We start from the raw sequence: 27,040 nt of genomic DNA, 5'->3' as shown, positions 1-27,040 counted from the left end.
GTGAAGGCATTAGTATTACCTCAACTGCAGGCAGTTCCTATTCCTGCTCCATATTGTCGTGCTGTAAATAGGCAGCCAAAGGTTTATGATACACGGGTTGGGCCATTTTGTCTCAAAACCAATGTAATTTTAATGGCTTGTGGTCCTTGACCTCAGACAATATGTCCTAGAGTGTCAGGCCATTTTGGTCTCCAACAAGGCCGCCAAAAATCTATATATGGTCGTGGGAGACACTTTTATAATAGGAGGATTTTTTGACTTTATAGTAAGTTTTTCTTCCTATGATATACTTGATATACGAGGTTCCGTCTGATTGAAATTACATGTCTTCTGGAGAGGATGTAACTATTATTTCCTGCATTCCTCAATCTGTGAGGAGTTATGACTGTTGTTTATTGTGGTGTCAGTTATTTATGATACCATTTGGCATGTAGCTTTTTCTTACGGCAGGTCCCCTCCGGTGCTGTGTTGGTGGCATAGTAGCCTTTTTTCACTGGATTGTGCATTTTTTCCAAACCTTTCATTTAAGAGTGGCTTTTCATATATGGTGTACACATGATATAATGTGCTGCTGTGTTTCACATAGTTGTGGGTCTTACGATCTTATTGTCTTGTATCACATTTGTGGTCGTATGTGCTTATTGTTGACAAATGCACTAAAAGGTGCATTTCCATTTTCAAAATTATTGTATAGCACTTTTTGGAAGGGTTTCTCAGTTCTAGTTAGTTCTACAGTATACAGAGTATACATATGTGTATGCATATTTGTTCTTCAAAAAAGAAAAAGAAGAAAAGAAAGGGATTTTAATCAGAGATGCAGTGGAGTTGCTTTATCTCGCCTGCCTTGGTGTTGTTTCGAGCTTATCTACAACTCAAAGGTAAGTTCAGTATTTCAGACTATGGCACTGAAGGCCGTACTAGGGCAAGCTTTATACGTCCTTGCAGACTGGCAGTAGTTATTGGCCAGTGAAATTCTGTGAATTGCCAGGCCAGTTGGGAGTATCTGGTGACACATTTATACTTGTATATACATTTATGCTCTTATATACATCTTTGTGGCAAGATGTTATACAATTGGCGCATTTGATTAATACAAATGCTAATTTTGTCCAAACTAAATGATTTATACCAAGGAGGTGGTGTAGTTCATCTTTCCTTTGGAGGAATGGGTTCTGAAAGTCCTTCTTTGGTATTTTATTAGGATCAGCTCTTTCTCTGGTTTTCTTGATGGTCATGAACAATGAAGATTAGATGGCTCTTGTCATGCATTTGGCCCTTTTTGGTCATCGATTTTTCTTTCTCCTTTGGGGCATAGGGGATCATGTCTGTTATTTGTCAGATGGTTCTTTGTTTTTTCCCCCCTTTTTCCCTCAAGGGCCAATTCTCTCGGACCTGTAAGGTTTTTTTTTTTTTTTTTTATATATGTTCTGTGACAGTGATCATGGATTCTATTAAGAAGCAAGTTCTTGTTTTGCTATTACTACGTACATTTAGTTGGAAGGACTGCGAGGACCAGCAGCCCACTCCACCACAGCTGCAGCCTCTTCCCTCACGCTCCGCCCCCTGTTTGGACGGATATAACTCCACCACACTAACGCAACGCAGGACGCGCGCGGGCGAAGCCCGGGCCAAGGGCGGGCCCGTTTTAGCCCGTGAGAGACCAGACCGGGCCACCCCTCTTGGTCTTCCGTCAATTGACCTATGTGTTATTGACATTGCTATTTAACCGCGAACCTACGGCTGAAGACATAGGATTATGGCGGGTAGAGAGACAAGAAGCAAAGCACTCATCTCCACTACATCGATGTCAGGTACTTTGGACAGTTTTCTGATTAGAGCAAACTCATTGTTATCAAATGAGATCACTATCCTTGAACGCTGCCTTTCCCAGGGCATAGAGAATGCAAAAAGATCGTCGCTGGGCAATATAGCTAAAGCTAGAACACCTGACAGGGGTTTGCCACTATCCAACCCTATCTCCAACAGTGTTTCTTTGGTAGTGACTACCCCGCCAAATTTTGGGTGTTGTTCTGGATCTACATCAGATCCCATGCCGGCTAATTACCATCCTAATGTCCCCATTGTTCGAGATAATGGGTCTGAGGCTAATTTTCTTCAGTTAAGAGGTAATAGGGAGGGGGCGGTCCCAAAAAGAAAGAGAGGGAAGCAGATAGGGGTTGGTAAGAAGGCAAGATTATCCAACTTCGCAAATCGTATTAATTCTAAAGACCAGGCAAAAGAAAAGGCGAATCCTTCAGTAGCTAGTGACTTGACAAATCCACCGCTCCCATCTCCCTCTACAGTACAGTCTTCCACCCAGATCAATGGTGATAATATTCAGGCTTGCCCTGTTCAGCAGACCTTAGACCTGGGCAGTATTCTGAAATCTTTGGTGGACCCTTTAATTACCAGATTTGACCAAATTGATCTTGGGTTGTCAAATATTGAAAGGGCCATTGGGTCTTTGGCAGGAACTACGGAAGGGAGGAGGGCGGTAGATCCAAGGGGTGTTCATCCAGTTAATCCTTCACTTTTAACAACTTTCCCAGCTGTGGTAAATCCCCCACCTCCAGCTCAGGACACTTTACATAGGAATACCGACCTCCCCCTCCATTCCTGCCCTCACCCAACGGCAGAAAAGCCTCTTGTATATATTGAGCAATACAATCCGGAGGGCATTGGACAGAGGAAGAAATTGACAGTAAATTTACCCCCGGAAGCTGCTCCCCTGGTAGTGGTCTTAACAGGAGTTCCTCAACCCACTAATACAGGAGCTGAATCATTCGCTTCACTTAAAAATAAAGTAGTGAGTTGGCTAAACAAGCATAGACCCCTCCCTCCACACATTTTTAGTGAAATCCTGATGGTCAGAAGGGTCTCATGGCTGGGTCCAACTAAGAAAAACACTAGCGGAGAATGTATTTTGGTAAATTTTAGGGACCCAGGGACAGTTGCCCACATCCTGAAGATGTCGCCCTCCAGGGAGGAGACCTCAATTCAGACCCTTCCTCTGGCTTATTTCTATCCTCTCCCTGTTAACCATCCTGATATGGGTTTAGAAGAGGGATGGTCCAGAAGCAACCCTAGAAGGAATTTGAATACTTTGCATTTCCCCAACTCCACATCTCAATATTTCGATTTCAACCGTTTCAGCTGCCTCGATGAGGTGGACTGACTACACTGTAGCCCCATATTGCGGAGCTATCCGAGGGTGAGTAATATTATCATTACAAATAACTATACCCCGCTAGGTTGCTCAGCTACGTGGAAGAATAGAGGCTCGGGGGGGGGTGAGTAGATGGAGTGGATAATGCCCAATCAGTTTTTCCTTTGGGCACTGGCCTCCCGGACGCTCGGTGTGGGGCTCTGCTGGAATGCTCCCTGCTTACAACTATAACGATCAGCGAGGGTTGTGGTGTAATAATTACAGAACCCACACCTATCGCTGGTCATATGTCAATTCTGTCGTGGAATTTAGCAGGGATAGCCAACAAAATAGCATGTCCCGAGTGGGGGGAGTTTATAGATAAGAATGATATATGCCTCTTTCAGGAAACATGGGCAAGGGAGGATTATCATCGGAGTGGTTTTGCTTCATTTTCACTCCCGGCTAGATGGGGTGGAAAAGGTAGACCCTCGGGGGGCTTAATTATTTGGGCTTAATTATTTGGGTGCGCTCCCATATGGGATGCAGTGCAAGGGTAGTGAATACGTTGTCAGCGGATCTTCAATGCGTGATATTAGAATGGCCGAATGATTCCAGGCTTGCCCTGGTCAATGTTTATTCAAGACCTGTTAATATTACAGCCGAGTCTGGAACCATTGAAGAGCTTTCGGCATTTTTAAATAAGATTCCCCAAGGCACCACCCTCCTGGTAGGGGGTGATTTCAATTGCTATTTTGAACCGCTTATGGGTTTGTTTGACTGTGCAATCTCGGAGGAGGACGAATACTGGAAAGTCCCATCAGTAGTGGGCCCTTCACCTAGGACTTGGGCGCCACTGGCTGTGCAGATCATGGCCCTAACATTAAATCATTCAATTAGTGCCTGCAATGGTCGTGTAAAATCTGATATCCCCTCAAAATGTACTTTCAACAAAATCTGGCACGAGTCACGATTGGATTACATATTTGTTGGAACCTCCTCATGGGATAAGGTTGTCGATTTTAAGGTGGAATCCAGGGTTGATAGCGATCACAATCCGCTGATCCTGGAACTACTGTCCCCGGGAAACCCCAAAGGTCCATGCAAATTAACTGAAGCCCTAGATGACAGGCTCCTTCTAACCAGTAATAGGCGCAGGGTTAGGTGGGAGAAACTGGTTACAAATTTAGCGTCAGTGGCGGATCTTTATGGGCAGGTAATCCCGGTATTGGAAGCAGTAGCTGCTCTATTGTTGCAGTATCCCACTCCTGAAATTTATCAAAAATTTGGGGATTTAAATTTTGAATTAACTTTAATTCTGGCAGAAGTTTTTAATCCTATAGCGCCCAATGCGAGAAGGAGAGGTAACAGACCCACATGGTATAATATTACATGTAGGAAACTTAAAACAGAACTTCTCAAGGCTGTGAAGCTAAATAATAATAAGGCGCTAATAAGAGAAAAACGTTTAGAATACAAGCAATTAATACATCATGCCAAGATGGAGTGGGATAACGATAACTGGATTAATTTAACATCGGCATTAAGATCAAGAGACCCCCGGAAGTTTTGGCAAATTGTCAACACGGGGTCGTCTGACCCGTCACCGGCAATTTTGCCCAATATTGCTGCAAATGTGTGGGAAGAACACTTCTTTACCCTTTATGGGGGGGATGATTTTAATCTCGAGAGGGAACAGATGGGTCTAATGTCTAATAACATTGTTGATGCACCTGAGATTGAGTTCCTGGAAGAAGAGGTTCGTGTTGCATTAATCAAACTCCCATCAGGTAAGGCACCTGGTCTGGAGAAACTCCCAGGGGACCTATTCAAACACGAACCTATTCAAACACGAACCTAAAGTCTGGGCCCCGTACTTAACGGCTTTATTTAATGCAATCTAGCGGGGTATGGCGGTTCCTAATACTTGACTGGGAGCTGAGATAGTCCTTATCTTTAAGAAGGGTTCACCTCTCCTCCCAGTCAACTATAGGCCGATCAGCCTAATCGATGTCCCCCAAAAAATCTTTGCTGGACTGATTTTGAATCGGCTTAGGGACTGAATGGAAGAGTGTTCCATTCTAAGTCCCTTTCAGGCAGGGTTCAGAAAGAATGTATCCACTACGGACCAGATTTTTCGACTGACTATTATTTTGGAAAACTGTACATGTTGAGGGTGGATCATTTTACTCTGTTTTCGTGGACCTACGTGCGGCCTTCGACTTGGTTCCTCGGGCCAAACTTTGGCTGGTCCTATCACAATTAGGCATACCTGTCTCCCTTCTGAATATGATAATCCGACTCCATAGCGGAAATTTTGCACAGGTTAGGTGCGGGAAAGGTGGTGTTTTATCATCCAGATTTCCCGTCGACAGGGGAGTCAGACAGGGATGTGTCCTGGCACCAACCCTCTTTTGCCTTTATGTTAATGGAGTATTCTCACACTTGAATGAGGTTCCAAATAGTGATGCCCCCAAGCTCGGCGGATCCCGGGTTCCTGCGATTCTGTTCGCAGATGATACCCTACTACTCTCTAAGTCACCGATGGGCATCCAACAATTGATGGACGGTTTCGAGACATTTTGCCTCGACCGGGGGTTAGAAATAAACACGCTTAAAACAAAATACATGATTTTTAACCCACCACCATCAACACGCCCAAATCCAACTATAGGGACCGTTGGTTTAGAAAGGGTTCAGACCTTCGAGTACTTGGGTCTCACTTTAAATGAAACTATGTCTTGGGTCCCTCACCAAATTAGAGCACAACTCAAGTTAGCTCAATTATCGGGGGGCATTTTAAAACTCTTTAATAATTCTTGTGTCAAACCTATTGGCCCCCCTCTTGAAATATATAAACTTCAGGCAAGGAGGGGTGTAATTTATGGAGGTGAACTGGGGGGCTTTAACTGCCGTCCAGATATTGTGCTTACAGAAAATAAATTTAAGGCAGCTTTTGGCCCTCCCCCCAAGCACTCCGCTGCTGCCAATAAGACTAGATATGGGCCTTAGACCCATAAATGAGGAATTGGGCCTTAAACCCCTAACATTTTGGCGGAGGATTTGGACTACCCCCGAACTCCAGGATAATAGGGAAGAACTCTTGGAATTCATAGGCCTCCCAAAAGCGGGGAATCACCCATGGCTAAGGTATGTGAAAGAGGAATTGGGGAGAATTGGCCTCCCGCTGTTGGGGTCAGAGCCAGCGAAAGCATGTTCTAGTATTTCACGTAAGCATTTGGTCAACCTGTATTATGAATTTAGACTAACTGCTTCCATCCAGAACTGCCATGCTGGTAGTTTGTCACGTTCTTTTACAATGATCAAAGATTTTTACTGCTTTGAGTATGCCTTAAATGATATTTGCCCACTTGTAGCAAGAAAACTGTATCTACAGTGGAGATACGGCACTTTACCTATCAGAGCTTTTACGTGTAAATGGTCCTCGTCCTTACCAAAAAAATTTCCAGTGTGTGATTTTGATCTTGAAAATGAATTGCATATACTGTTTTTTTGCCCTGCCTATTTTAAGTCTAGAAGGTATTGGTTTGTTCCCCTCTGTAAAAACTTGGGGTTTACGCAATGTATGCAATCTTTCCGAATTCTTAAAACTGATTTAAATCCTGTAATCATTTTTGCAATGTCATCCTTTTTGAGAGCTATGTGGAGGAAAAGAAGGACATTTGATAAAATGCTTTGAACTATATTTCGCAATAAGTTTTGTAATTGCCAATAGTAGGCTACCGATAGTTCAGTTTATATCGAAGTGCAAAGCAGTGATTTTTATTTCAGGCTGTCTCATGGGTAATGACATTTTTTCTGATAATAACTGATTTTATTACATCTGTATCAAACTCGAATATTTTTTTAAACGTAAGCTTGTATGATTCTTTTATGACAAATGTCGAAATAAAGAATTTGAAAATGGAAATGGAGTTGGTTGTTAGTTTTGACCGACTGGTTCTCTTTGAGAAATGTTGTAGGATTCGTTTGCAGACCTTCCTCCAGTGGGGTATAGCTATGGTATTTAATTCAAAAGTTAAGGAATCTGTGGCTAGATGTCTCTATCAAATGTAAAAGTTACTTGCCTTTGGTAACGCGATATCTGGTAGAGACAGTCTAGCCGCAGATTCATTAACTCCCTGCCCATTCTCCCCATTCTGCGAATGACCTATGAGGTAAGAGTTATACACTTTTTTCAGTGCTTGTTTAATATACAGGTATCACCTTCTCAACTCTTGTTGGGACTCAACAGACCGCTTGGCCTGGCCACATAGCTTTTCTTCAGATGTTGCCATACCATCTATTATCAAATGTGTGTGGTCGGTAAGGTGTGTGTGTTTGTTTCTCTTTCACACAGGATTAGACACCAGTGGGCAGTATGGATTTATTTGTTCTTTTCTTTGAAAGTCTTTGTTTTCTATCATCATACCTTGAATTGGCACTATGAATGTCATGTAGTGGTGTGATTCAACAAACAGTTTGGTGTTGTTTTTGTAGGTTTTGTTTTGCTATTGATGAATGGTCTATAGAGTGTATGTTATTCTTCCCTTATATAGGGGTCATTCACCAGGGCGCAGGGTTTCATGTAGCCCTATGTTTTGCTGGTTGTTTTTTTAAAATCCACGTCTGGTTTTAACATACCATTTGATGTTTTTTCTTTATTAATGTTTCAAAGATTTTTAGATCTGTTTAGGCACACTGTTTCAGTTTCTATGGTGGCTTCGCGTTCTGGCACAGAAGGTTTCGCAGAAGAAACTGATATCTGAGCGCCGGAGGGAACTTACATGGCTCCACTGATGTCATGACCCGAGTAGACACCATCGTAGAGCCCGGCGCACAGAGGTACTGATGAAAAAGTTCCGGGTCCAGACTGGCGCCTGGGCAGAATTCAAAAGTTAATGAATCTGCGGCTAGACTGTGTCTCTACCAGATATCACATTACTGAAGGTAAGCAATTTATACTTCAGGGCTGCTTTACTATTCTAGGAGATAGTCTGTCGTGAAACCAGATTAATCTCTGCACTAAAGGTGCAGGCTCCTATTTCAGGCGTGGCGTAGGTAGCATTGACAAAGTTCCAGTGCCCTCCTGAGCAGGGAGAACAGGGTGCCCCCAAGTATTACTCTGAGAATTACTATCCTGTCACTGCTACAGTCAGTGACTTGCTGGCTAGCCAATATCCAGTTAGACGACACTGCCTTTATGAACAGGGCATGGAGCCTGATAAAAATGCGCCAATGTTTCTGCCTGGTGAGTCCCTGCCTGCGTCCCACCTTGAGGCTACACGAGTAGCTCACAAATGTTACAGAAGACCTCTGCGTATCACATCCTTAACCTTTCTATATGCAACAACAGTGCCTGCAACTTCTTGACCCCACGAGACCCTCACTCCTATTCGACCATGGTGTGTGCTAGGGGTCAAGACCCTGGAAGATCTTTTTGAGGAAGTCACATTACTTCCTTTCAGCTCACTCATGGAAAACTATGGACAGCCCAAGGGACAATTCACAGCATATAATGCATGTGCTGTGTTTCTACTGGCAGATTACCACCATCGAGCCACTAATTCATGATGTGCTTCAAATGCTTTATTCCCTCAGATATGGCAGTCATCTTAGCATATGGAAAGCTTCCTCAATGGTAACACACACTGTGGCACCTTTTGCTGCATTGCGTGTCGCATGGGAGAGGGAACCGGGGAGAGCACTAAACGATGCAAACAGGAAATGGGCTCTCGTTTACTAATCTACAAAGACCAGGAATGCCCATCTGAAGCTAATACAATCGCATATGTTCCATAGGGCCTATGTGACCCCGGAGAAAATAAAAAAAATTGTCTTTGCGGGAGCAGACTACCTGCCCCATACGATGAGCTGGTCTACAGGCCATGTCAGAATCCCAGCAACCTTTGGACCAGGGTTACTAACCGAATCCGGGAAGTCTCTGGGCAGACCGACCTATCTGTCTGTCATAGCTGGGATGTATGTGATACTGGCCTCTTCATACGGTCCAGATCTCAAAGGGCCCTCTCTCGTTTCCTTGGCTTGGCTTTCATACTCGGTAACAGCCTTTGGGAGGCACCTAACATGGAAGCCTGGCAGCGGGCCTCGTTGCATGGGTGGGTGCTGAGAGTGTGCTGCTCCACTGCGAAGAAGTTTGTGGGCTCCGAAAATACCTGCTGTTGAAGAGCTGGGATGTCCTCCTTGTGGCTTTCTGTGCTCAACACGATAACACTCTCCCACCATAGCATTCCTCCTCGGGCTGTCTCCCACGGTCTACTCTGGCCTGTCCCCCTGCTTCACCTGCCTCACACAGACAAGAGAGCTGGCAAGGCGCCGCTCCTCTCCACTATTGCTCTAGGACACGGGTACTCATAGTTCGGCCCGGCAAGCCTTCCTTGGCGGCCCGTGGACCTTGCAGTCATCATACCTGTGCTTTAAAAAAAACTTTAGGAGTGTCAACATACACCTCCGGTTGCAGCAGTGTGGACTCGAGAGACTCTGCTCTATGTGTGCCGGGCGATTCCAGTGATAGAGTGGAGATGCAGGGGCACCAAGAGGAAAAATACAACAAAGCCTCATTAACAAGTAAATGGTCTTTTAAAGACCTGTGAAGTACTCAGGTGCGGCTGTGTGTGCGCTCCGGAAGCTGTCACACACACGGGGTGAGGTGACAAAGGGTGACAGAGGACAGCATAGTGTGAGAGTAGGGCGCCAAAGGGGGGCATTGATCTGACAGCTCGGGGGTGAGAGTCAGAATTAAAGCCAGCGACAGATGTGACCCCAGGCCCAGTGGTGGGACACAAACCCCGTGAAGCAGCAAATTCTGAGAGAAAACAAGCTGGCTTTTACATTACACAGGGAAGGACAGAGAGAAGGAGAGAGAGAGAGAGTGAGAGAGAGACAGTGAGAGAGAGAGAGAGAGTGAGAGAGTGAGAGAGAGTGAGAGAGAGAGAGAGACAGAGAGAGACAAAGAGAGAGAGAGAGAGAGAGAGAGAGAGAGAGAGAGAGAGAGAAAGAGATGTGTGTATGCCGGGTCTGGTGGCTCAGTGGATGAAGGCGTCTACTGCAGGGGCCTGTGTTCAACCTCACGGTCACAGTTTTGTTTTGTTGCTCTAGCCCCGCCCCTACTGACCCCGCCTCCACCGGTGCGGCCCTCGGCCACAAACCACACTGTAAATTTGACCCCCAAGAGAAAGTTTGTGAGTACCCATGCTCTAGGAGGTCTCTGGAGACACACAAACAAATAGCCATGTTCTTCACATCATTCTATTTAGCCACAATTCATTTGGGAGTCGCGCAGGCCTCTTGACGCCTCATAGGCATTTATCCTTTCGCTCCCTTCCCCCCCTTGTCCAGCGATCACCGCTCCCTCCAATACAAGGTACAGTTGCATATAATCCGAGTTGCCTTACCGTCATTACCTACAGTTTCCCTAGCTGTTCAGGTTTGTGGTTCACGTTACAATTGCTGCTCTATCGTCATAATGTCTCTAGACACTATATGATGAATGTACTACTCACTTTTATTATGATATTTCGTACTGTCTTTGCCAATTTTATGCCATGATGGGATTTCTCTCTGAAAGGACAGAGAACTGTTGTTCCTTCTTTGTATTCAAAATGGAATACATTTATTTTTTAAAAGGATGATGCGCCTGTTACAGCTGTAGAAGTCAGTTGCATGTTGGGATGATGCCTGTGTTAGAGCTGTGGACGAGTCATACACATGTCAGGCTGAAGCCTCCTTCTACCAGCTGGAACAGTAAGATGTCTATTGCCTTCCTCTGTAAGGGTCAACAGGGCCATATCAGGCCAACTTTAGGCACAACCTTGCATGACCTGCTATGCCAAAGAGGTCTATACATTTCCAGAATGTCCCACAGCCCAAACCTGAAGCCAGGACCTTCTGTGCATTGATTAATCTGGTTTCACGACAGAGGTATTCACAGATTAGCACAGCACAACTGACGACAGGAGCCTGTAGCATCTGTGCAGAGATGAATCTTGTTTCACCACGGAGGTACTCGCATATTATTAAAGCACAGCTAAGGACAGAAGCCTGCAACTTCTGTGCAGAGATTAATCTGGTTTCACGACGTCGGTATTCACAGATTAGCATTGCATAACTAAAGCGAGGAGCATGCGCCTTCTGTGCAGAGAGGAATCTGGTTTCCCAACTGAGGTATTCACAGATTAGTAAAGCATGCCTGAAGCCAGGGTGCTGGACCTTCTGTGCGGAGATAAATCTGGTTTCATGCGTGAGAGCAGCTTCGGGATTCGCTGCAGGGCATTCTGGGAGCCTGAGCCGCCTGGAGAAGAGCGTTTTTTCCCCCCACCCGCAAACCCTATGCCCCCACCACTGCACCTCCCGCCTCACATCCAGCACACTGGACGTGCCTGCAGTTGAGTAAGTCCTGTTCGGACTGATAAATATGTATTACTAGGTCGCAAAAGGTGGGAACACTGCTGCTGCGCTTTTATTTCAAGGGGCCGATTTGCCCCCAGTAACAAAAACGATTCCCACCGGTCGAAAACCACCCCTCATCCTTCCAGGCAACCGGGGAAACGCCCAGTACCTGCTACGGCCAGTCCGGCCCTGCTCCAGGGCTGTTATGTCCTGGCAGGACTTGGAGACAGAATATCGTCCTCATAGAGGGAAACAACGTGTTCTGTCCCCAAGAGGAATACCCCAATACTCTCCATCCTGGCACTACAGTATTGCTACAGGTTCCATCGCCAAGACAAAAAGAAGAGAAAATAGTGGCGTATACTGCTCTAAACTGGGAGAGCGTCTGATATATAACGACTAATGTGTACCCGCACCATAGGTTTTTCAATTGAGTAGTTTGAAAAGGCAAACCAAATGACCACCAAAGCCATAATGAAGAAAGAGGGTAAAGAGCTATGTCCAGTCCAACAAATCAAAGGACTTTTCGAGCTCCAATACAAGGCATGCAGATTTAGGGAAGGCCTGAGAGTTAAACTCCGTGATCCGAAACAGACAGCTAATTTATAAGGATGTGCTGCGTCCAGGCACAAAAGAGTTTTGGTATGGATGGATCAAGTAGTTTGAAAGTGGGGGCAAACCTGTCCACCTGATCCATATTTATATTCCTCTGGCATAGGCAGAATACCCAGTGGGATAGACCTGGTCACGCCATCTCTTCTGAAGCCGAATGGCCTCCTGATCTGTAAATTAGGTTTATTGCAGCAGGGCGACGTGGGTATTCCTCTGCTTCAAAAAGAATAGTAAGAGTAGCACTGTGCACATGCCCCTTACATTCCATGCCACAATGTTACAGTACGTGATAGACCCACGCCCACCAGTAGCCATGGAAAGTGTTAGGAGTGTTACTGTTTGAAGGGATGGTAATTCCCACTACCCCGCAGTGTCACCTCCCCCCCCCCCCCCCCCTTGGGTAGAGAAGGTGTAAAGGCTGTCGCGCCTCCCTAGAGAACCAGGAACTATAAAATTGTGCGGGCAGAGAGCAACCAGCTCTCGGTCCACACTTGCAGAACTAGTTAATAGATTTGAGGGTAAGTGATGTGTGGCATCATGGGGAAAGTGCAGCCCAACATGCCATTGTACCATTTTAGGGGCTCCGATATAAGGAGAAGGGCGCTCAGGGGGGCAGTAGCTGGATCTCATGTGATATCCAGTTATTCCAATCCGCTGTTGTGAACAGCATACAGAGTGAAAGTGAGGTACTGTGAGGAGGGAGGAAGAAGAGGTCCCCGGGGGAGGCGGCATCAGGCAATGGCAGTAGGCATCGAGAATCAAAGCAAGTAGTCAGCTGTTTGGGTCTTGATATCAGGGAGTGTCTCCAAAAGTAATTGCAGAGAGTTGGGAGGAGATGGGCACCGCATCCCTCGGGGAGGTCGCTGGAACAGTCTGGGCCCTCAACTCAAGCTCATGCAAAATGAGGCTGAAATCTCCAGGGCCGTGTGCTGGCTATCCTCCACCGGTCTTTCAGTGGGAGTTGGATCTGGGCACAATCGCTGGCGTTCCTCTACAACCGCGCCCATGGGCAGAGCTCTATCGCGGATTGGTCATAGTTTAATCCGTAGGGGCCAGGAGCTGCTCTGCTCAGTCTCAGGAACTCGTGGGATCAGTAAAATAATGGGAGGCATTCTGTGCTATAATACTTACCTTAGTCTGGATTAATAGAGAGTTCTGCATGCTCATCTCCCTGAGCTTGCGATTTACGGCCATGAATGAGGCACACTGGTGCTGTACCGTAAGTGTGTAATCTGGAAATGGCATCACACAATCGTTATCAATCTGCATTGGGCCCACATGTTATGCTTCCTTGAGAATTTCATTTCAGTCCATATAATGCAGAACTTTTGCCATGGGTGGGGGGTGCGGGGGGTAGTATAAGACGACCTAGGACTCTATGCGCCCTTTCGGTGTAGAAAAAGGGGGTAAGTGCCTCTGCAGGCATGAAGGACTGTAACTGTGCTTCTAGGTAGGACACAGGATCTGCCCCTTCATCCCCTCCACCAGGCCCACAATCCAGAGGTTATTACTGAGAGTCAGGCCCTCCGCATCACCTCCTCTGGGCGTCACCCTCTCATTTAGGTCCAATGTGTGCATCTGCATGCCGCCCACCTGAGGTTTAAGTTCCTGTATGATTCTCTTTGATTGGGACACACAGCAAGTTTCCTTTGGTCATCAGGAATAGAGTGATTTTGGTAGTTCCAAAATACATTGTTGCTTTAGGCTGGTGAGTGTATGTTCAGTCGCTGACAGTGTGGAGTCCAGTTTATTCACTGCATCTGTAATGGGAGGGAAACTAGGTTGGTGCCTGACAGAGGGCCCCTTGACTTGGGGCCTTTGGAATAGTGACTCTTGCCTCTGTTGACTGTTCCCTTCTCTCTTTGAATTCCACAGTTATGTGACACAGGGTGTCTATGGTTTTGGCACACTGCGCCAATAGGCATTTTCTCTTGTGGCTCCACGTGTTGAGAGCGGACTTTATTCACAAAGAAACTGACGTCAGCTTGTCGGCGGAGTGGTTATATGAACTCTGCTGACGTCATATCTGGGGACGACATTGCTGCGGAGTTGCTCAACGCCCTTTGCCAACGTGCGGAAATACTGTGGGGAGAAAAGTTTCCGGATCCAGTTTGGTGCCTGGGGAGGATTCAAAAGTAAGGATTCTGCAGCTAGATCCGGTCTCTACCAGATAGATCGTTACCGCAGGTAACTAACTTGTTCTTTATTCCCGACCACCAACAAAGGCATCACCAGATGTGTAATTCATCCCCAGCTCCAACAGAGGCATTACTTGATGAGCGATTTATCCCTAGCTCCAACAGAGGCATCATCCTGACAGTGACTGACTCTTCCACAACTCTTAACAGACATCATCCTGACAGGTGACCGGCTCCTCCACAGCTGTAACAGAGACATCACCTGATGCGCGATTCATCCCCAGCTCCAACAGAGGCATCGCCTGATGGGTCATTCGTCCAGCTCCAACAGAGGCATCACCTGATGCGCGATTCATCCCCAGCTCCAACAGAGGCATCGCCTGATGGGTCATTCGTCCAGCTCCAACAGAGGCATCACCTGATTTGTGATTCATCCCCAGCTCCAGCAGCGTCCTCACCTGATGCACGATTCATCCCCAGCTCAACAGAGGCATCCACCTGATGCACGATTCATCCCCAGCTCTAACAGAGGCATCGCCTGATGGGCGATTCATCCTCAGCTCCAACAGAGGCATCGCCTGATGGGTGATTCATCCTCAGCTCCAACAGAGGCATCACCTGATGCACGATTCATCCCCAGCTCCAACAGAGGCATCATCTGATGCACGATTCATCCCCGGCTCAACAGAGGCATCGCCTGATGGGTCATTCATCCAGCTCCAACAGAGGCATCATCCTGACATGTGACGGAGTCCTCCACAGCTCTAACAGAGGCATCATCTTCACATGTGACTGACTTCTCCACAGCTGTAAGAGAAGCATCATCCTGACATGTGACAGACTCTTTCACAGCTCTAATAGAGGCATCATCTTTACATGTGGTGTGACTGACTCCTCCACAGCTCTAACAGAGGCATCATCCTGACATGGACTGACTCTTCCACAACTCTTAACAGACATCATCCTGACAGGTGACCGGCCCCTCCACAGCTGTAACAGAGGCATCACCTGATTTATGATTCATCCCCAGCTCCAACAGAGGCATCGCCTGATGGGTCATTCGTCCAGCTCTAAAAGAGGCATCGCCTGATGGCTCATTCGTCCAGCTCTAAAAGAGGCATCGCCTGATGGGTCATTCATCCAGCTCCAACAGAGGCATCATCCTGACATGTGACGGACTCTTTCACAGCTCTAATAGAGGCATCATCTTTACATGTGACTGACTTCTCCACAGCTGTAAGAGAAGCATCATTCTGATATGTGACTGACTCTTTCACAGTTCTGAGGCATCATCCTGACATGTGACTAACTGTTCCCCACCTGTAACAGTCTACTATTACAGGCTTACATTCGGACACATGCAACGTATCCCTGGCGCTAACATAGACATAGCTTGACATGTGACTCTTTCCAGCTGTAACATAGACATCAGCCTGACAGACAATTCATCTCTAGCCCCAACATAAGCATTAGCCAAAAATGTCACATTCAGATCTATTTGGGCAGACCACAGGGCAGACTGAGCATACTGGAACACATGTTTGCACTCGAGACCCAAAAGTAAGAACATCCCAAAGCTCCAAACAATAGTGCTTTACAAATGTATCTGAAAAGGACCATGTTGCAACTCTGCACATCTCAATTAAAGGGATAACACAACAGCCCTCGTGGGTCTATCATGAATATAACCTGGTACTTAAAGCTGTATAGTAAAACAGTTTTCGAAAGCTAGTCAAACCCATCAACTAGGAGATACTGTAGACTGTTTCTTAACCCTTGTTCGCGTTCCATAAGAAACAAAAAGATAATTCTACTTCCTGAACTGGTCTGTTCTCTTCAAAAAGTCAGTAGAGCTCTCTCTTTACATCTGGCATGAACGGAACCCCATCCTCTCCCTCCGCCTGACAAACTGAAAGCATGCTTTCTTGTTCAACATGATAATTTGACTGTACTTCAAATCTAAACTTGGGGTCAAGTTTGAGAACCACCCTATCTGAAGAAATATTTAATGTGCTTTTATAAAGCCACCATAGCCCATGCCTCCACTAATCTTCTAGCAGATCTAATAGCCACAAGCAATATGACTTTGACTGTTAACCACTGTAAACTTGCTGATTCTAATGACTCCTGAGGAGACCCCTGAAGACCTCGAAGAACTGTAGGCATATCCCACGGATGAACTACAGAAGGTTGAAAAGGACCCAGAGTCCCAAACTCTTGAGCAAAGTATTCACAAAAGAGGAAATTTGTGAAAAAAAAATCAGCCAGTAATTCACAGACACCTCTAATGGCTGCCCAAAGTAGATGGTTTGCTGGACTCTTGGATAGAAATGACTACTTCTACAGAGCAGCCTAGGTTTTGTAAGACAATACTCATCTTCTACCCCGAAAGCCTTAACACTTGTAATGCCTTGAGAGACAACAGAAGATATTTCATTGGTGTTGGACAGCAGAAAACTTTTACATTGATGTATCGCCAACTGCATCAGTCTTGGAAACAACGTCCTCACGGGCCTGAATGGGGTTGCTAGGATTGCCATAACCCTCTCCTCCCAAAACTTCAGAAGCACCCTGGGGGGAATGGGAGCAAAGGTGTACAGTAAACCCATCAACCACGTCAAAGGCCAGAAATCCCCTGCCCATGCTCGACTTTCCAACCTCTCTGTGTAGAAGTGTTGGTGGAGAGAGTTGGATGGGAAAGCGAAAAGATCCAGCATTGGAAGGCTGAATGTAGCCACTAGCTGTTAGAATGCCTCACTGCCTATGTGAAAGTTTGCCAAAGGTGGAATATCCATGCTTAGGATGTTTGCCTACCTGGATGTCCATTCTGACTACCACTGCTGTTACCTGAATGTGGAGAAAAAATAAATAAAAGGCATTGCATGTTGCTGACAGTTCTCTCCAGTTTGAGGATGAAAAGTCCATCTTTGACCAACTTACCTTTCATTCCATCTCCTCTAAAGTAGCACCCCAAACCCACTGACTTGTCGGTGTTTTCCACCATTGGAATATACAGAACTAGGGATACCCCTTTGAGATGTTAGTGTTCTGTTTCCAATTTAAATCTTGGGAGGAGGACTATGAAATCTGAATAGCATCCTCATAATCCTGGAGACCAGTGGGCTAGAAAGCGGTGAAGAAGGGATTTAAGATGGATATGAGCCCACAGCTCCACCCCAATTAACCCCTGAACAATCAACAACAGTCTCACAGTGGTCTGCTGGTGAGATAGGTCTATTAAGGCATCTTGCAGAGTCTGAGGGCTTGTTACCGATAAGAACACTCAATTTTCCTTGTATTGAATGGGACTCCCAATGAACAATCTTTACTAAGCCGGCACCTAAATTAATGTTTTTAGATTCAATACAAATAGCCGATTGCAGGCACTCCAAGACTCTCCTTATGTTGGAATAGACATCAAAAAAGAAGAAATTAGTGAAACATCCAGATAAGGCACTATTTGAATACCCTCTAAGTGCGAACCATTTAAGCGAATACTTTTATGAAAATTCTTGTAGATGCAGAAAAGCCAAAAAGGGAGGGCTTTGCTGATGGATGGGCATGTGAAAATATGCATCCTGCAGAGCTAGAGTCTTCAATTAATCAATCTTCTTTTTTTCCGCCATTTTCTGATTCAAATCATTGAGATATGGCCCAAAAAGCTTTTGACTGGAAAATGGAAGCAGACAAATCAAGGACTGTTGAGCAGCCTTCAGCTTCAATAAGTTTAGGCACAACAATCTCCTTGCTGCGACAGAGGCTCCTGTTGCAGTTGACAAGGAATCAGTGTTGTGTCTGGCAAATATTTTGCCAGCAACTTCATGTTTCACAGAATTACTGTAGGATCCTCTCTTTCCTGCAGACAGTCAAACAAAGACTGAAAAGCCTTTAATAAGTTTATGCTGCATAAGCGGCACATGAACTCTTATTCATTGTGAAATTTGAAGTCGCAAAGGCACGCTTTAGGACACTCCACTTTCTTATCAACTTCATCATTCAACAGAGACTCCTCAGAGTGCAATGACGAAGAGGATGCCATACAAGAGAGGGTTAAATTCACTTCTTGGACCTTGGCTAAATAATTTTTCAAATTCTCTAAGAACATTTCTTTTTGGGAATTGTGGAAAACTAGACTTCAAAACACCATGAAATGGTAGATGGTAGGAATCTTGTAACTCACATTGAACAAAACAAAAAAAATGTTGTCAAGGTGTTCTGTAGATACAATCCCTGTAGAAGGTCTGTGTAAGAAATCAACCCCCACAACGAAGCCTGACTTACCAACTGACTCGATAGGGTGGTCCCCGTTCCGTAATTGTCCTGCAAGTAATGGCGAAGACGGAAGGAAAAGCCAAACAGTAAAAACGGACTATTGTTCACCTGTGCAGGAGAGTCCTGAGACAGCCAGACAAACGGACCAATCAAGGAGTGAGGGTGTGCCGGGACCGAACCAATCCCTGACTGCTGAAGGAGGTGAAAAGGAGAGGGAGGAGGCCGAACGAGAGAACGTCGCAGGAGAAGATGCTGCGGGAGGAGGATAGGGTGACCAACCGTCCGTAAATTTCACGGACAGTCCGTAATTTCGGCCGTCTATCCGTTGTCCGTGAATGATTCTTTAACGGACGCCATTTGTCCGTAATTTTAACCGGGCACCGGTCGCACCACCCTAAAGCCGGCACAGCTTCCACCCACCTCCCTGCTTGACTCCGAGGCTGTTGAGGGCGGGTGTAACAGACTCCGATGCAGCACCAAGGCTCAGATACCAGCAGCATTGGAGAGGCACAGCGGGATGGCTACCCTCACACCTTCAGCCCTTGATGAGCTGTTAAGAGGTGCTTGAAGGTGACTGAGAGGGAGGGGCTGCAGCTTCAGGGGCAGGGGCATCTATTCAGATGCAAATAGCCCTGAACGCCTCATGTCTCTGCAATTTAGAGGGGCCTCACACATTCCCTTTCTGCCCAGGGCCCCAAACATCCTAGAACCGGCCCTGATTACACCGAGGCAGCACATGGTTCTCTTCACAGAGCTTAATTACTGTCACTAAATTGTAAGCAAACCTTAGTTCTTCAAACATGCAGTCTATAATGTAATAACAAAGAAATGACACAATCGCACCCACGCTGATTAACAAAGTATGGAGGACAATCAGTTAAATCAGTTCTCTTGGAGTATCTCCTTTAAGTACTGTACATCACAGTGGGGGATGGCAAAACTAACATTTTGGAAAGAGAGCCTGTCTTCTCCTTGCCTTGTCAGGGCGGGGGGGGGGGGGGGGGACCTTGCCTTGTCGGGGCGGGGGGGGGGGGGGGTGAGGAGCCCTACCCCACCGTGGAAGAGACCAGGATGATACTAGAATACTGCATGCCCACCCCTGTGCCCATCCTGGTGGATCCTATTCCCCCTCCTGTGATGGCTCCTGCCCCCCCCCCCCAGTGATAGATCCTGTCCCCCCATGTGGTGGCTCCTGTCCCCCCCCCACCCCCGCCTCTGATGGCTTCTGTCCCCCCCCTGTGGTGGATCCTGTCTCCGCCCTGGGTGGCTTCTGTCCCAGTCCTGGAATTGCTCCTGCAGCGAGGGTGAAGTTCTTGATGGGCCTTTTCTCAAAAAGGCTCAATTAATATGAAAAGGTGAGCGAGTGAGTAAGTGAAGGGATGGGTGGATGGTTGGATGAATTAGCGAAAGGGTGAATGGATGAATGAAAGATTGAATAGATGGATAATGAGAGAGGATGGGTGGATTGATGAGTGGAGTGGAAGGATGGATGAGAGAAAAGATAAATAGCTGGATGTATGGGTGGAAGGGTAGCTGGATGGGTAAAAGGGTGGATGGATGAGTGAAAAAGTGGAGGGTGATGAGTGAGTGGGTGGATGGATAAGTGAAATGATGGATGGAAGGATGGATGAGTGAGTATAAGGGAAGTTAGATGTACAAAAGGATGAATAGATGAGTGAAGGAGTGAAAGGATAAATGGATGAGAGAAAATGGATGAGAGAAAGGATGGATGAGTGATAGGGTCAATAGATGGATTCATGAGTGGATGAGTAGATGGGTGGCTGGGTGGATGGAAGGAAGGATGGCTAAGTGAAAGGGTGGATGGAGAGAGGAAGGATGGATGGATGACTGAAAGGGTGGATGGATGAGTAAGTGAAAGGATGGCTGGATGGGGGATGGGTGAAAGGGTAAATGGCTGGATGGATGAGTGAATGGATGGATGGAAGGATACATGATGGATAGGTTTGCAAATGGTTGGGGGGGGGGGGGGGGGGGGATCATCATTACGGTTTACTTTTCTTTCCCTTCTGATTTTCTTCATGTTTCTCTGAATCAAGTCACGTGTGTTCAAACCAACTCGGGGTCGTGAATAAACGAGTTTAAAAGCAAGAACGGACTTTTCTGATTTAATTTCTTTGCACTTCCACCGTGGTGAGGTGAAGGGTTGTCATTCTAGAGCAATACAGGGCTGTGAACCTACTTACCATTCCTTTCTCTCCTTTGTTCCACTCCCTCCACAAGCCTCCCGGGACCTACTCCTGAGATTGGAACGCCCAGAGGGAACCACCCAAGATAAGAGGAATGATATTCACCTGAAGCCTTTTCCAGAGACTGAGCATCAAGTCTTGAGATTATTTGGAGAGGAACTCCTATTTGTGTATTGTGACCTTTTTAAGTGGGAATAAAAGCCCTTGCAGCATAGCACATATACGGCCTCCTCGCTTCTGTTTCCGCCCATCCCTCCGACAGTCTGCTCAGGCCATATTATTCTTACAAAGTCAGCCTAGGCCAGAGTACCGGTACATGGTCTACCCAGGCCAAATAACTCGTAAAAGGTCAGCTTGGGCCAAAGTACCCTGCGCAAGGTCTGCCAGGGCCAGATTACGTGAACAAGGTCAGCCCGGGCCAGATTACTCATACAAGGTCAGCCCGGGCCAGAGTACCACATAAAAGGTCTTCCAGAGCCAGAGTTCCGGTACTAGGTCTGCCCAGGCCAGATTACAAGGACAGCCCGAGCCAGAGTACTCCGTGCTAGGTCTACCAATGCCAAAGTACTGGTACATGGTCATTCCGGCCAAAGTACTCCGTGCAAGGTCTTCCAGAGCCAGAGTACCGGTGCAGGGTCTTCAATAACCAAAGTACCCCAGGCGAGGTCTGCCTGGGATGCTAGAGTAACCAGTGTGAGGTCTGCCCAGGAGTCCAGAGTACCCCTGGCAAGGTATGCCCGGGAGGCCAGAGTACCCTGGGCAAGGTATGCCCGGGAGGCCAGCATACCCACCCCGAGGTCTGCCAGGGAGGCCAGCGTACCCCGCCCGAGGTCTGCCCGGGAGGCCAGAGTACCCCGCCCGAGGTCTGCCTGGGAGACCAGAGCACCCCGCCCGAGGTCTGCCTGGGAGACCAGAGCACCACACCAGAGGTCTGCCCGGAAGACCAGAGTACCCTGTGCAAGATATGCCAAGCCAGAGTACTGACCCTGAGGAGTTCTGGACACAATATCCAAGCGCATGTTGCACTGCCACAATATCTTGCTTTGGGCTTCACACCACATAGTATGCATCTTTAGGCTGCACAGACCTCAGTACCCATCCATGGGCTGTCCAGGACACAGTTTACAGCTGGCAGGCCACCCTCGTCTAAGTACATCTCTGCAAGCTAAGCTTCCTAGGAAAGAGTTCATATCTGCAGGCTGCCCAGACCACAGTAGTCATCCTTCGACTGCCCAGGAAACACATCATATCTATACGCTACCAAGACCATAGCACACATCTACAGGCTGCGCAGGATAGCACTCCTCAAGAGACTGCTCATCGTGGTGCTTTGTCTGTCTGGAAAGGTGATGGAAGTCCTGCTGGACTCTTACGTAGACTATTACACCCATTACTCTCTGCTAATCAATATCCCAGACGCAAAGGCAAATTAAATTGTCAGATATATTTGACATGATCTTTCCCTAGTGAATTCACAGCGATGTGAACTGCCCATTGATCTGAAGCACCAGGCGAGCAGAGCCTACGCTGTACTTGGTCTCCTGCTTCACCTTCCTGTAATCTTCTATGACCCCCATTCACTGGCACTGACCGACGTTCATGCTCGAGTGCAATATTTAAATAGGCAACAATCCCAGCATTTGTAGTAAGTTTGCTTTGTGCCTTGATAAAGCGCCTTGCATTGTATAAGCACCAGGAGTGCATCCTTTCCCCGTAGCTCCTCTACAGTCTGTCCCTGAAGCCCTCAAACCAGCGTTCTCCTGGTCCATATTGCGTTATTCCTACCCAAAACATATCCCTTGGAGGTACTCCTTACACGCACCTCCTCCGGTGTGGGGGAGGGAGTTCTGAAAAATGTGCTGCTTCAGCCCCGTCTTGTAGGAGGATTGTTCATACTACAGCGCTGGATTGTTGAATGAATTACCCTCAATGTGATAAAACGAAGATTGGCAAAGGTAAGAGGTCTAGCTTGTATAAGAAGTTCAGATTAAAAACCCGCTACAGTAAAAAAAGAAGTTGTTCTCTATGTACAGTGCATCTGTAACAAATCATCATTCTGAGTACTTTTGAGATGTAAGACAGTCTCATGCATTGCAAGCACTCCTAAGGAGGCGGAATGATGCGCCAATAGCATATGGTGAGAGACTTGCACTCTTCTGGGCACAGCCAAATCCCTCTATGTGTATTTTAAAGAATGAGTAACCATAGGTCTTTAAGACAGCTGTGCCATCAACCCAGACCTACCAACATTGGGCAGGTCCCTGGCTTCATCGGGGTTGTCACACTGCGAATCTCAGGGCAGATGACTTGAATGAAGCAAGATGGTGAGGATCTTCTGTGGACTGCAGACTTTGCACGGAGTACGTCTTCCTTAGGATTACATTAACTTTTACACAGCACGCACTCCTGAATGTGCATGTCAAGCTCCCTTTACAAAGGCAGCACTTTCAAGTTTCCTAGGTCTGCAGGCGAGTAAGGCACGAAGGTCAGTTTTTTCAAGTGCATTCTGGAACTTGTGGTCTTGATTTTACAATGGGCTAGTAAAAAGAGGTCTGGCAGCTGGAAACCATCTACCTGCTGGTGAGGGAGTCTGGCAGTCCTGAGCTACTCCACACCCCCCTTTGTGAATAGGGGACATTCTCTCTTTAAGAGAAAGCTTTCCAAAAATAAAGGTCTGTGTGTGTTCGAACACTGGTGCCTGGCACAGTAATCCGCCTGGTAACCTTGGAGCGTGGTGAGCCCGCCCTGCCTCTTGCACCTGCTTGTTTCATGTAGTTTATCACTCCAGTGCAATGGTTTCCTATCTTCAAGGCTTCCGTGCCCTTGAGATTTAAAACAGTATTAGGTGGAGCACATGATGTGTTGAGGCGGCCCATTCGCTTCAGCTCCTCTACCAGTTTCCAGCCTTGAAACACAGGGCATCGGGGATTTGCAGACATTGCACTGCGGGGCAAACACCGACTCACTCTTGACGCCAGCGCTTGCCTCTCCGAGTGCCGCTTTTGGTGGTTTGTAACGGAGTGGCCCCCTTGTCCCGCTCTTCTTCCCAACACGCTGACTGGCCTTTTCCCACCTAGAATTGCAGCACCATTTAATAAGTGGCTGCAGTGCAGGTGGCGAAATGTCCGTCGGCAGACACAACGCTGCCCAACGTCCGCACACCAGCACTGGAAATAGGAACAATTCTGACCACCCATGGCCCAGAAAGAGTGAGGCGGACCATGATAAGCTTTCAGGATACCAAAGAGAAAGTCAATAGGACTGGCCGTGGCAAGCTGGGGAGATGGTTACGTTTATTTTTGTTTGAAGCAAGAAAAACTTGCTGCCACTTGGATGTGTTGCCATATGCTTGTAATAATAAAGTTTAAATAAAAAAAAAGAATGAATACATTTTAAAATAACATTATGGGTGCTATACCATCCGGCAGGTATACTTAACCAGATAGAGGCTTTTTAGCCTTAGCTGTCTGTAAGCTGCCCTGTTGTTGCCAATGAGTAACATATACGTGGAGTTGATTTTGAGTCAGACTCTTGCTCATAATTGGATCGCTTTGTTACCAGTCTTAGTTGTCACCTCTTGATTGGATGGGATGATATGTTTGTCCCACATTTCAGTCTCCTTGTTGCTAGACTTGTATCCTTCCACTGCCCACAGTGCCCACATTTATGAACTACTTTTACGTTTTAAATTGGGACTCTAGAAGATGTGCGTTCTTGCTCTCTCTCCCATGTGCTTCTTCCTCATTCTCTTTGGCCGTACCTTTTTCCACCAGTTTATCCCCATCCCACTTCTTCACACACTTTTTTTGTTTGTTTTATTCCCCCCACCTCCTCCTGCCATTGCTACCCCATCTGTCCACAATTGGCACCATATGCCACACCCTACCCACTTTTTTGTTTTATAAAGGGCTATCAATTTCACAGTGGAGACCTTTTGACTTTTCTACATTTGTAATATTAATATTTTATATGCTTTAAAAAAATATATATATATCCGTGTTGTTTTATATAGCTCCTGCCCCAACACCTCCAGATTTGATGACCCAGCTACAGAAGCAGATGCATTTGCAGAATTCTGGGATCCTAAAATAAAACGAGTTAACAATCACTGATGACTATCCCAGTCTGATCACTACTTGCAAATCCAAAACCATTTGGCAGCTCTCATATATAATTGTGGAGGAAGAATGACTAAAAACCATGAACACAAAACCCTAAACAATTTCTGGACCTAATTACTGGGAACATTTCCAAAGAAAATTACACTTAGGCTTCCCTTCTGGACTAAATCCGGGAATCTCTTAGTCACTCTGTCATGGAATGCTTTCTGACTATTTTAAGATTGGAAAAGTAACACCACTCCTCAGACATTCAGATGAGAACAAATATATTTATATATTTTTTCCTATGGCCAACCTCCCTTTCCTTGCAAAAATCATCGAAAGATGTGTAGCGGACAAACTTACCCAACATATTCAAGACAGCAACCTCTTAGACAAATACAAGTGGAGTTTAAATTTGCAGTCTTGATTTAGGCAACTTCTGCCGCCTGTTTTTTTTTTCCCAACATATTGTCAGCATTTGATACAGTTAATCACAATATACTTCTTGACACTCTTAAACATAAATACTCATTGATAACATGGTCCTCAAATAGTTTGAACCATACCACATTGGTAGGTGAGGGAGAATAAGAATTGATGCTGGTTTCTTAACATAGAGTTCCCTAGGTCAAGGAGTCCCCTGGGGATACAGGGCTAAAAAAATCCACTCGACCACTTGCATGGTCTAGCAAGATTTATGGAGCAATTTTTAGGGACTACTCACCCTTTCTGGCTAGTTGAAAACCCTCTTAACTTCAGTCCCAGAATAAAAAGCCAATGTAGGAGGAGAACTGGCTTTTGACCTCAGTCTCTGAAAGCAGAGCAAATGCGACAAGATTTAAAGACATCTTTATTGCTCACAAAGTGAAAGAGCAATGGCTTTCAGAAACCGAGGTCAAAAGTCAGTTTGTCCTCTTAATTTCGTTTTTAGGTCGAGCCTAGCGCAGGGCGCATGCGTTGCTCTAGGAAAACAACCTCTTGGAATCACTCTGGACTTGCCACATGCTCGTGCGTGTGTTTTGTTTTTAGCATTTTTTCTATTGGACTTTGCGTGCGTCTTTCTAAAAAGACAGCACGCAATTGGGCAAAGGCGGGTGCATGTCCCACCTTTCCCAGGAAATGTATCCGCCTACGGTTACGAGCAGGGGCGCCATCTGTTCGGGGTCATGTCACCATCTGTTTTTAATTAGTGCATTTGCAGTGGCCGCGCTTCTGTGCTCACTCGCCCCCGCTTCTCTCTTGCGCCAATCTTTTTAACCAACCCTCCCTTCACATGCCACACGCACAGCCCTACCAATGCTCTGTTTGTAATGAGAAACTTGTGCATTCGCTGTCATGCTAGGCCCATTGCTGTTGACTAGTAGAAGGAGGAAGGCAGCAGAATCGTGTTTTGACAGTGGCAGCCGAGGCAGAGGTAGCGAGGCCTCTGCTTACACACGCGGCTCCTGATTTTCTCTACTGTGCTCGCTTTCCGATTTGGTGCTGGCATTATATAATGCAATCTTAACTTTAGGGCAAGCACCCTATTAACCTTATGTTTGACCTCACAACCGCAGGTTCGAACCCTGGCGCGTCTGCTCAGCCTTTCATCTTACTAGGGGCCGACAGACTAATTAACATTCATTTGGATGGCAATAAACATCTGTTACTCGGCACTAAGATGCAGCATACTCCAGCCCGCCTTCACTTGCACACTGGGATAACTCACTTTCGCCTCCTTTCAATTAGGCTCTTGATTTTCTATACTGTGCTCGCTTTCTGATTTGGTACTGTCATTATATGATAGGCGCTAGCAGCAGCGGCGCGCAGGCTGCCATCTGTTTTAGGTCAGGTTTCATTTCCAGACCTTGCTGCTTTCATTAGAAGGTGTCCCCTCCACAAGAGTGCACTTTCATTTTCGCTAAAATACAAAGGAACAGAAACTAAATCAATTACGGTGACATCTTACTTTTCAGCGGAATCGTCAGCACCTTGGCCAACAAGCCTACCCTGGAAGGCAACAAGCAGCTGCTACAGTAGTTAAAGCTCCTTAAAGACCACTCATGTCTTGGGGAGGAAGGGAACGATCCTCGTGTTTCAGTAAATAGCTACATTGTGATGCTTCACCATTTGTTGACCGGATGGTCATGCTTCTGGTTAAACAAAACAGAAGAA

General features: G+C 46.4%; 1 protein-coding gene and 1 long non-coding RNA gene across 5 annotated transcripts in view; one reads left to right on the top strand and one right to left on the bottom strand.

Annotated features, from left to right (window-relative positions):
* LOC146788819 (uncharacterized) overlaps positions 1-27,040 on the top strand; it is a 553,440-nt gene that overhangs the window by 266,835 nt on the left and 259,565 nt on the right. The gene's annotated exons all lie outside the window — the stretch shown is intronic.
* The window catches only part of LOC146788821 (BTB/POZ domain-containing protein KCTD12-like), a 731,043-nt gene that overhangs the window by 607,046 nt on the left and 96,957 nt on the right, over positions 1-27,040 (bottom strand). The window contains exon 1 of one of the 3 annotated variants that reach the window (XM_085630401.1): positions 18,586-18,649. The exons of the other annotated variants lie outside the window; for them this stretch is intronic. The gene's annotated coding sequence lies outside the window, so the exon portion shown is untranslated. Of the gene's footprint in view, positions 1-18,585; positions 18,650-27,040 lie in introns of those variants that run through there. 3 annotated transcript variants of the gene reach the window in all.

Source organism: Triturus cristatus, chromosome 10 (assembly GCF_964204655.1).
Source record: "Triturus cristatus chromosome 10, aTriCri1.1, whole genome shotgun sequence".
NCBI lineage: Eukaryota > Metazoa > Chordata > Amphibia > Caudata > Salamandridae > Triturus > Triturus cristatus.
This window is presented reverse-complemented; position numbering and strand designations above follow the sequence as displayed.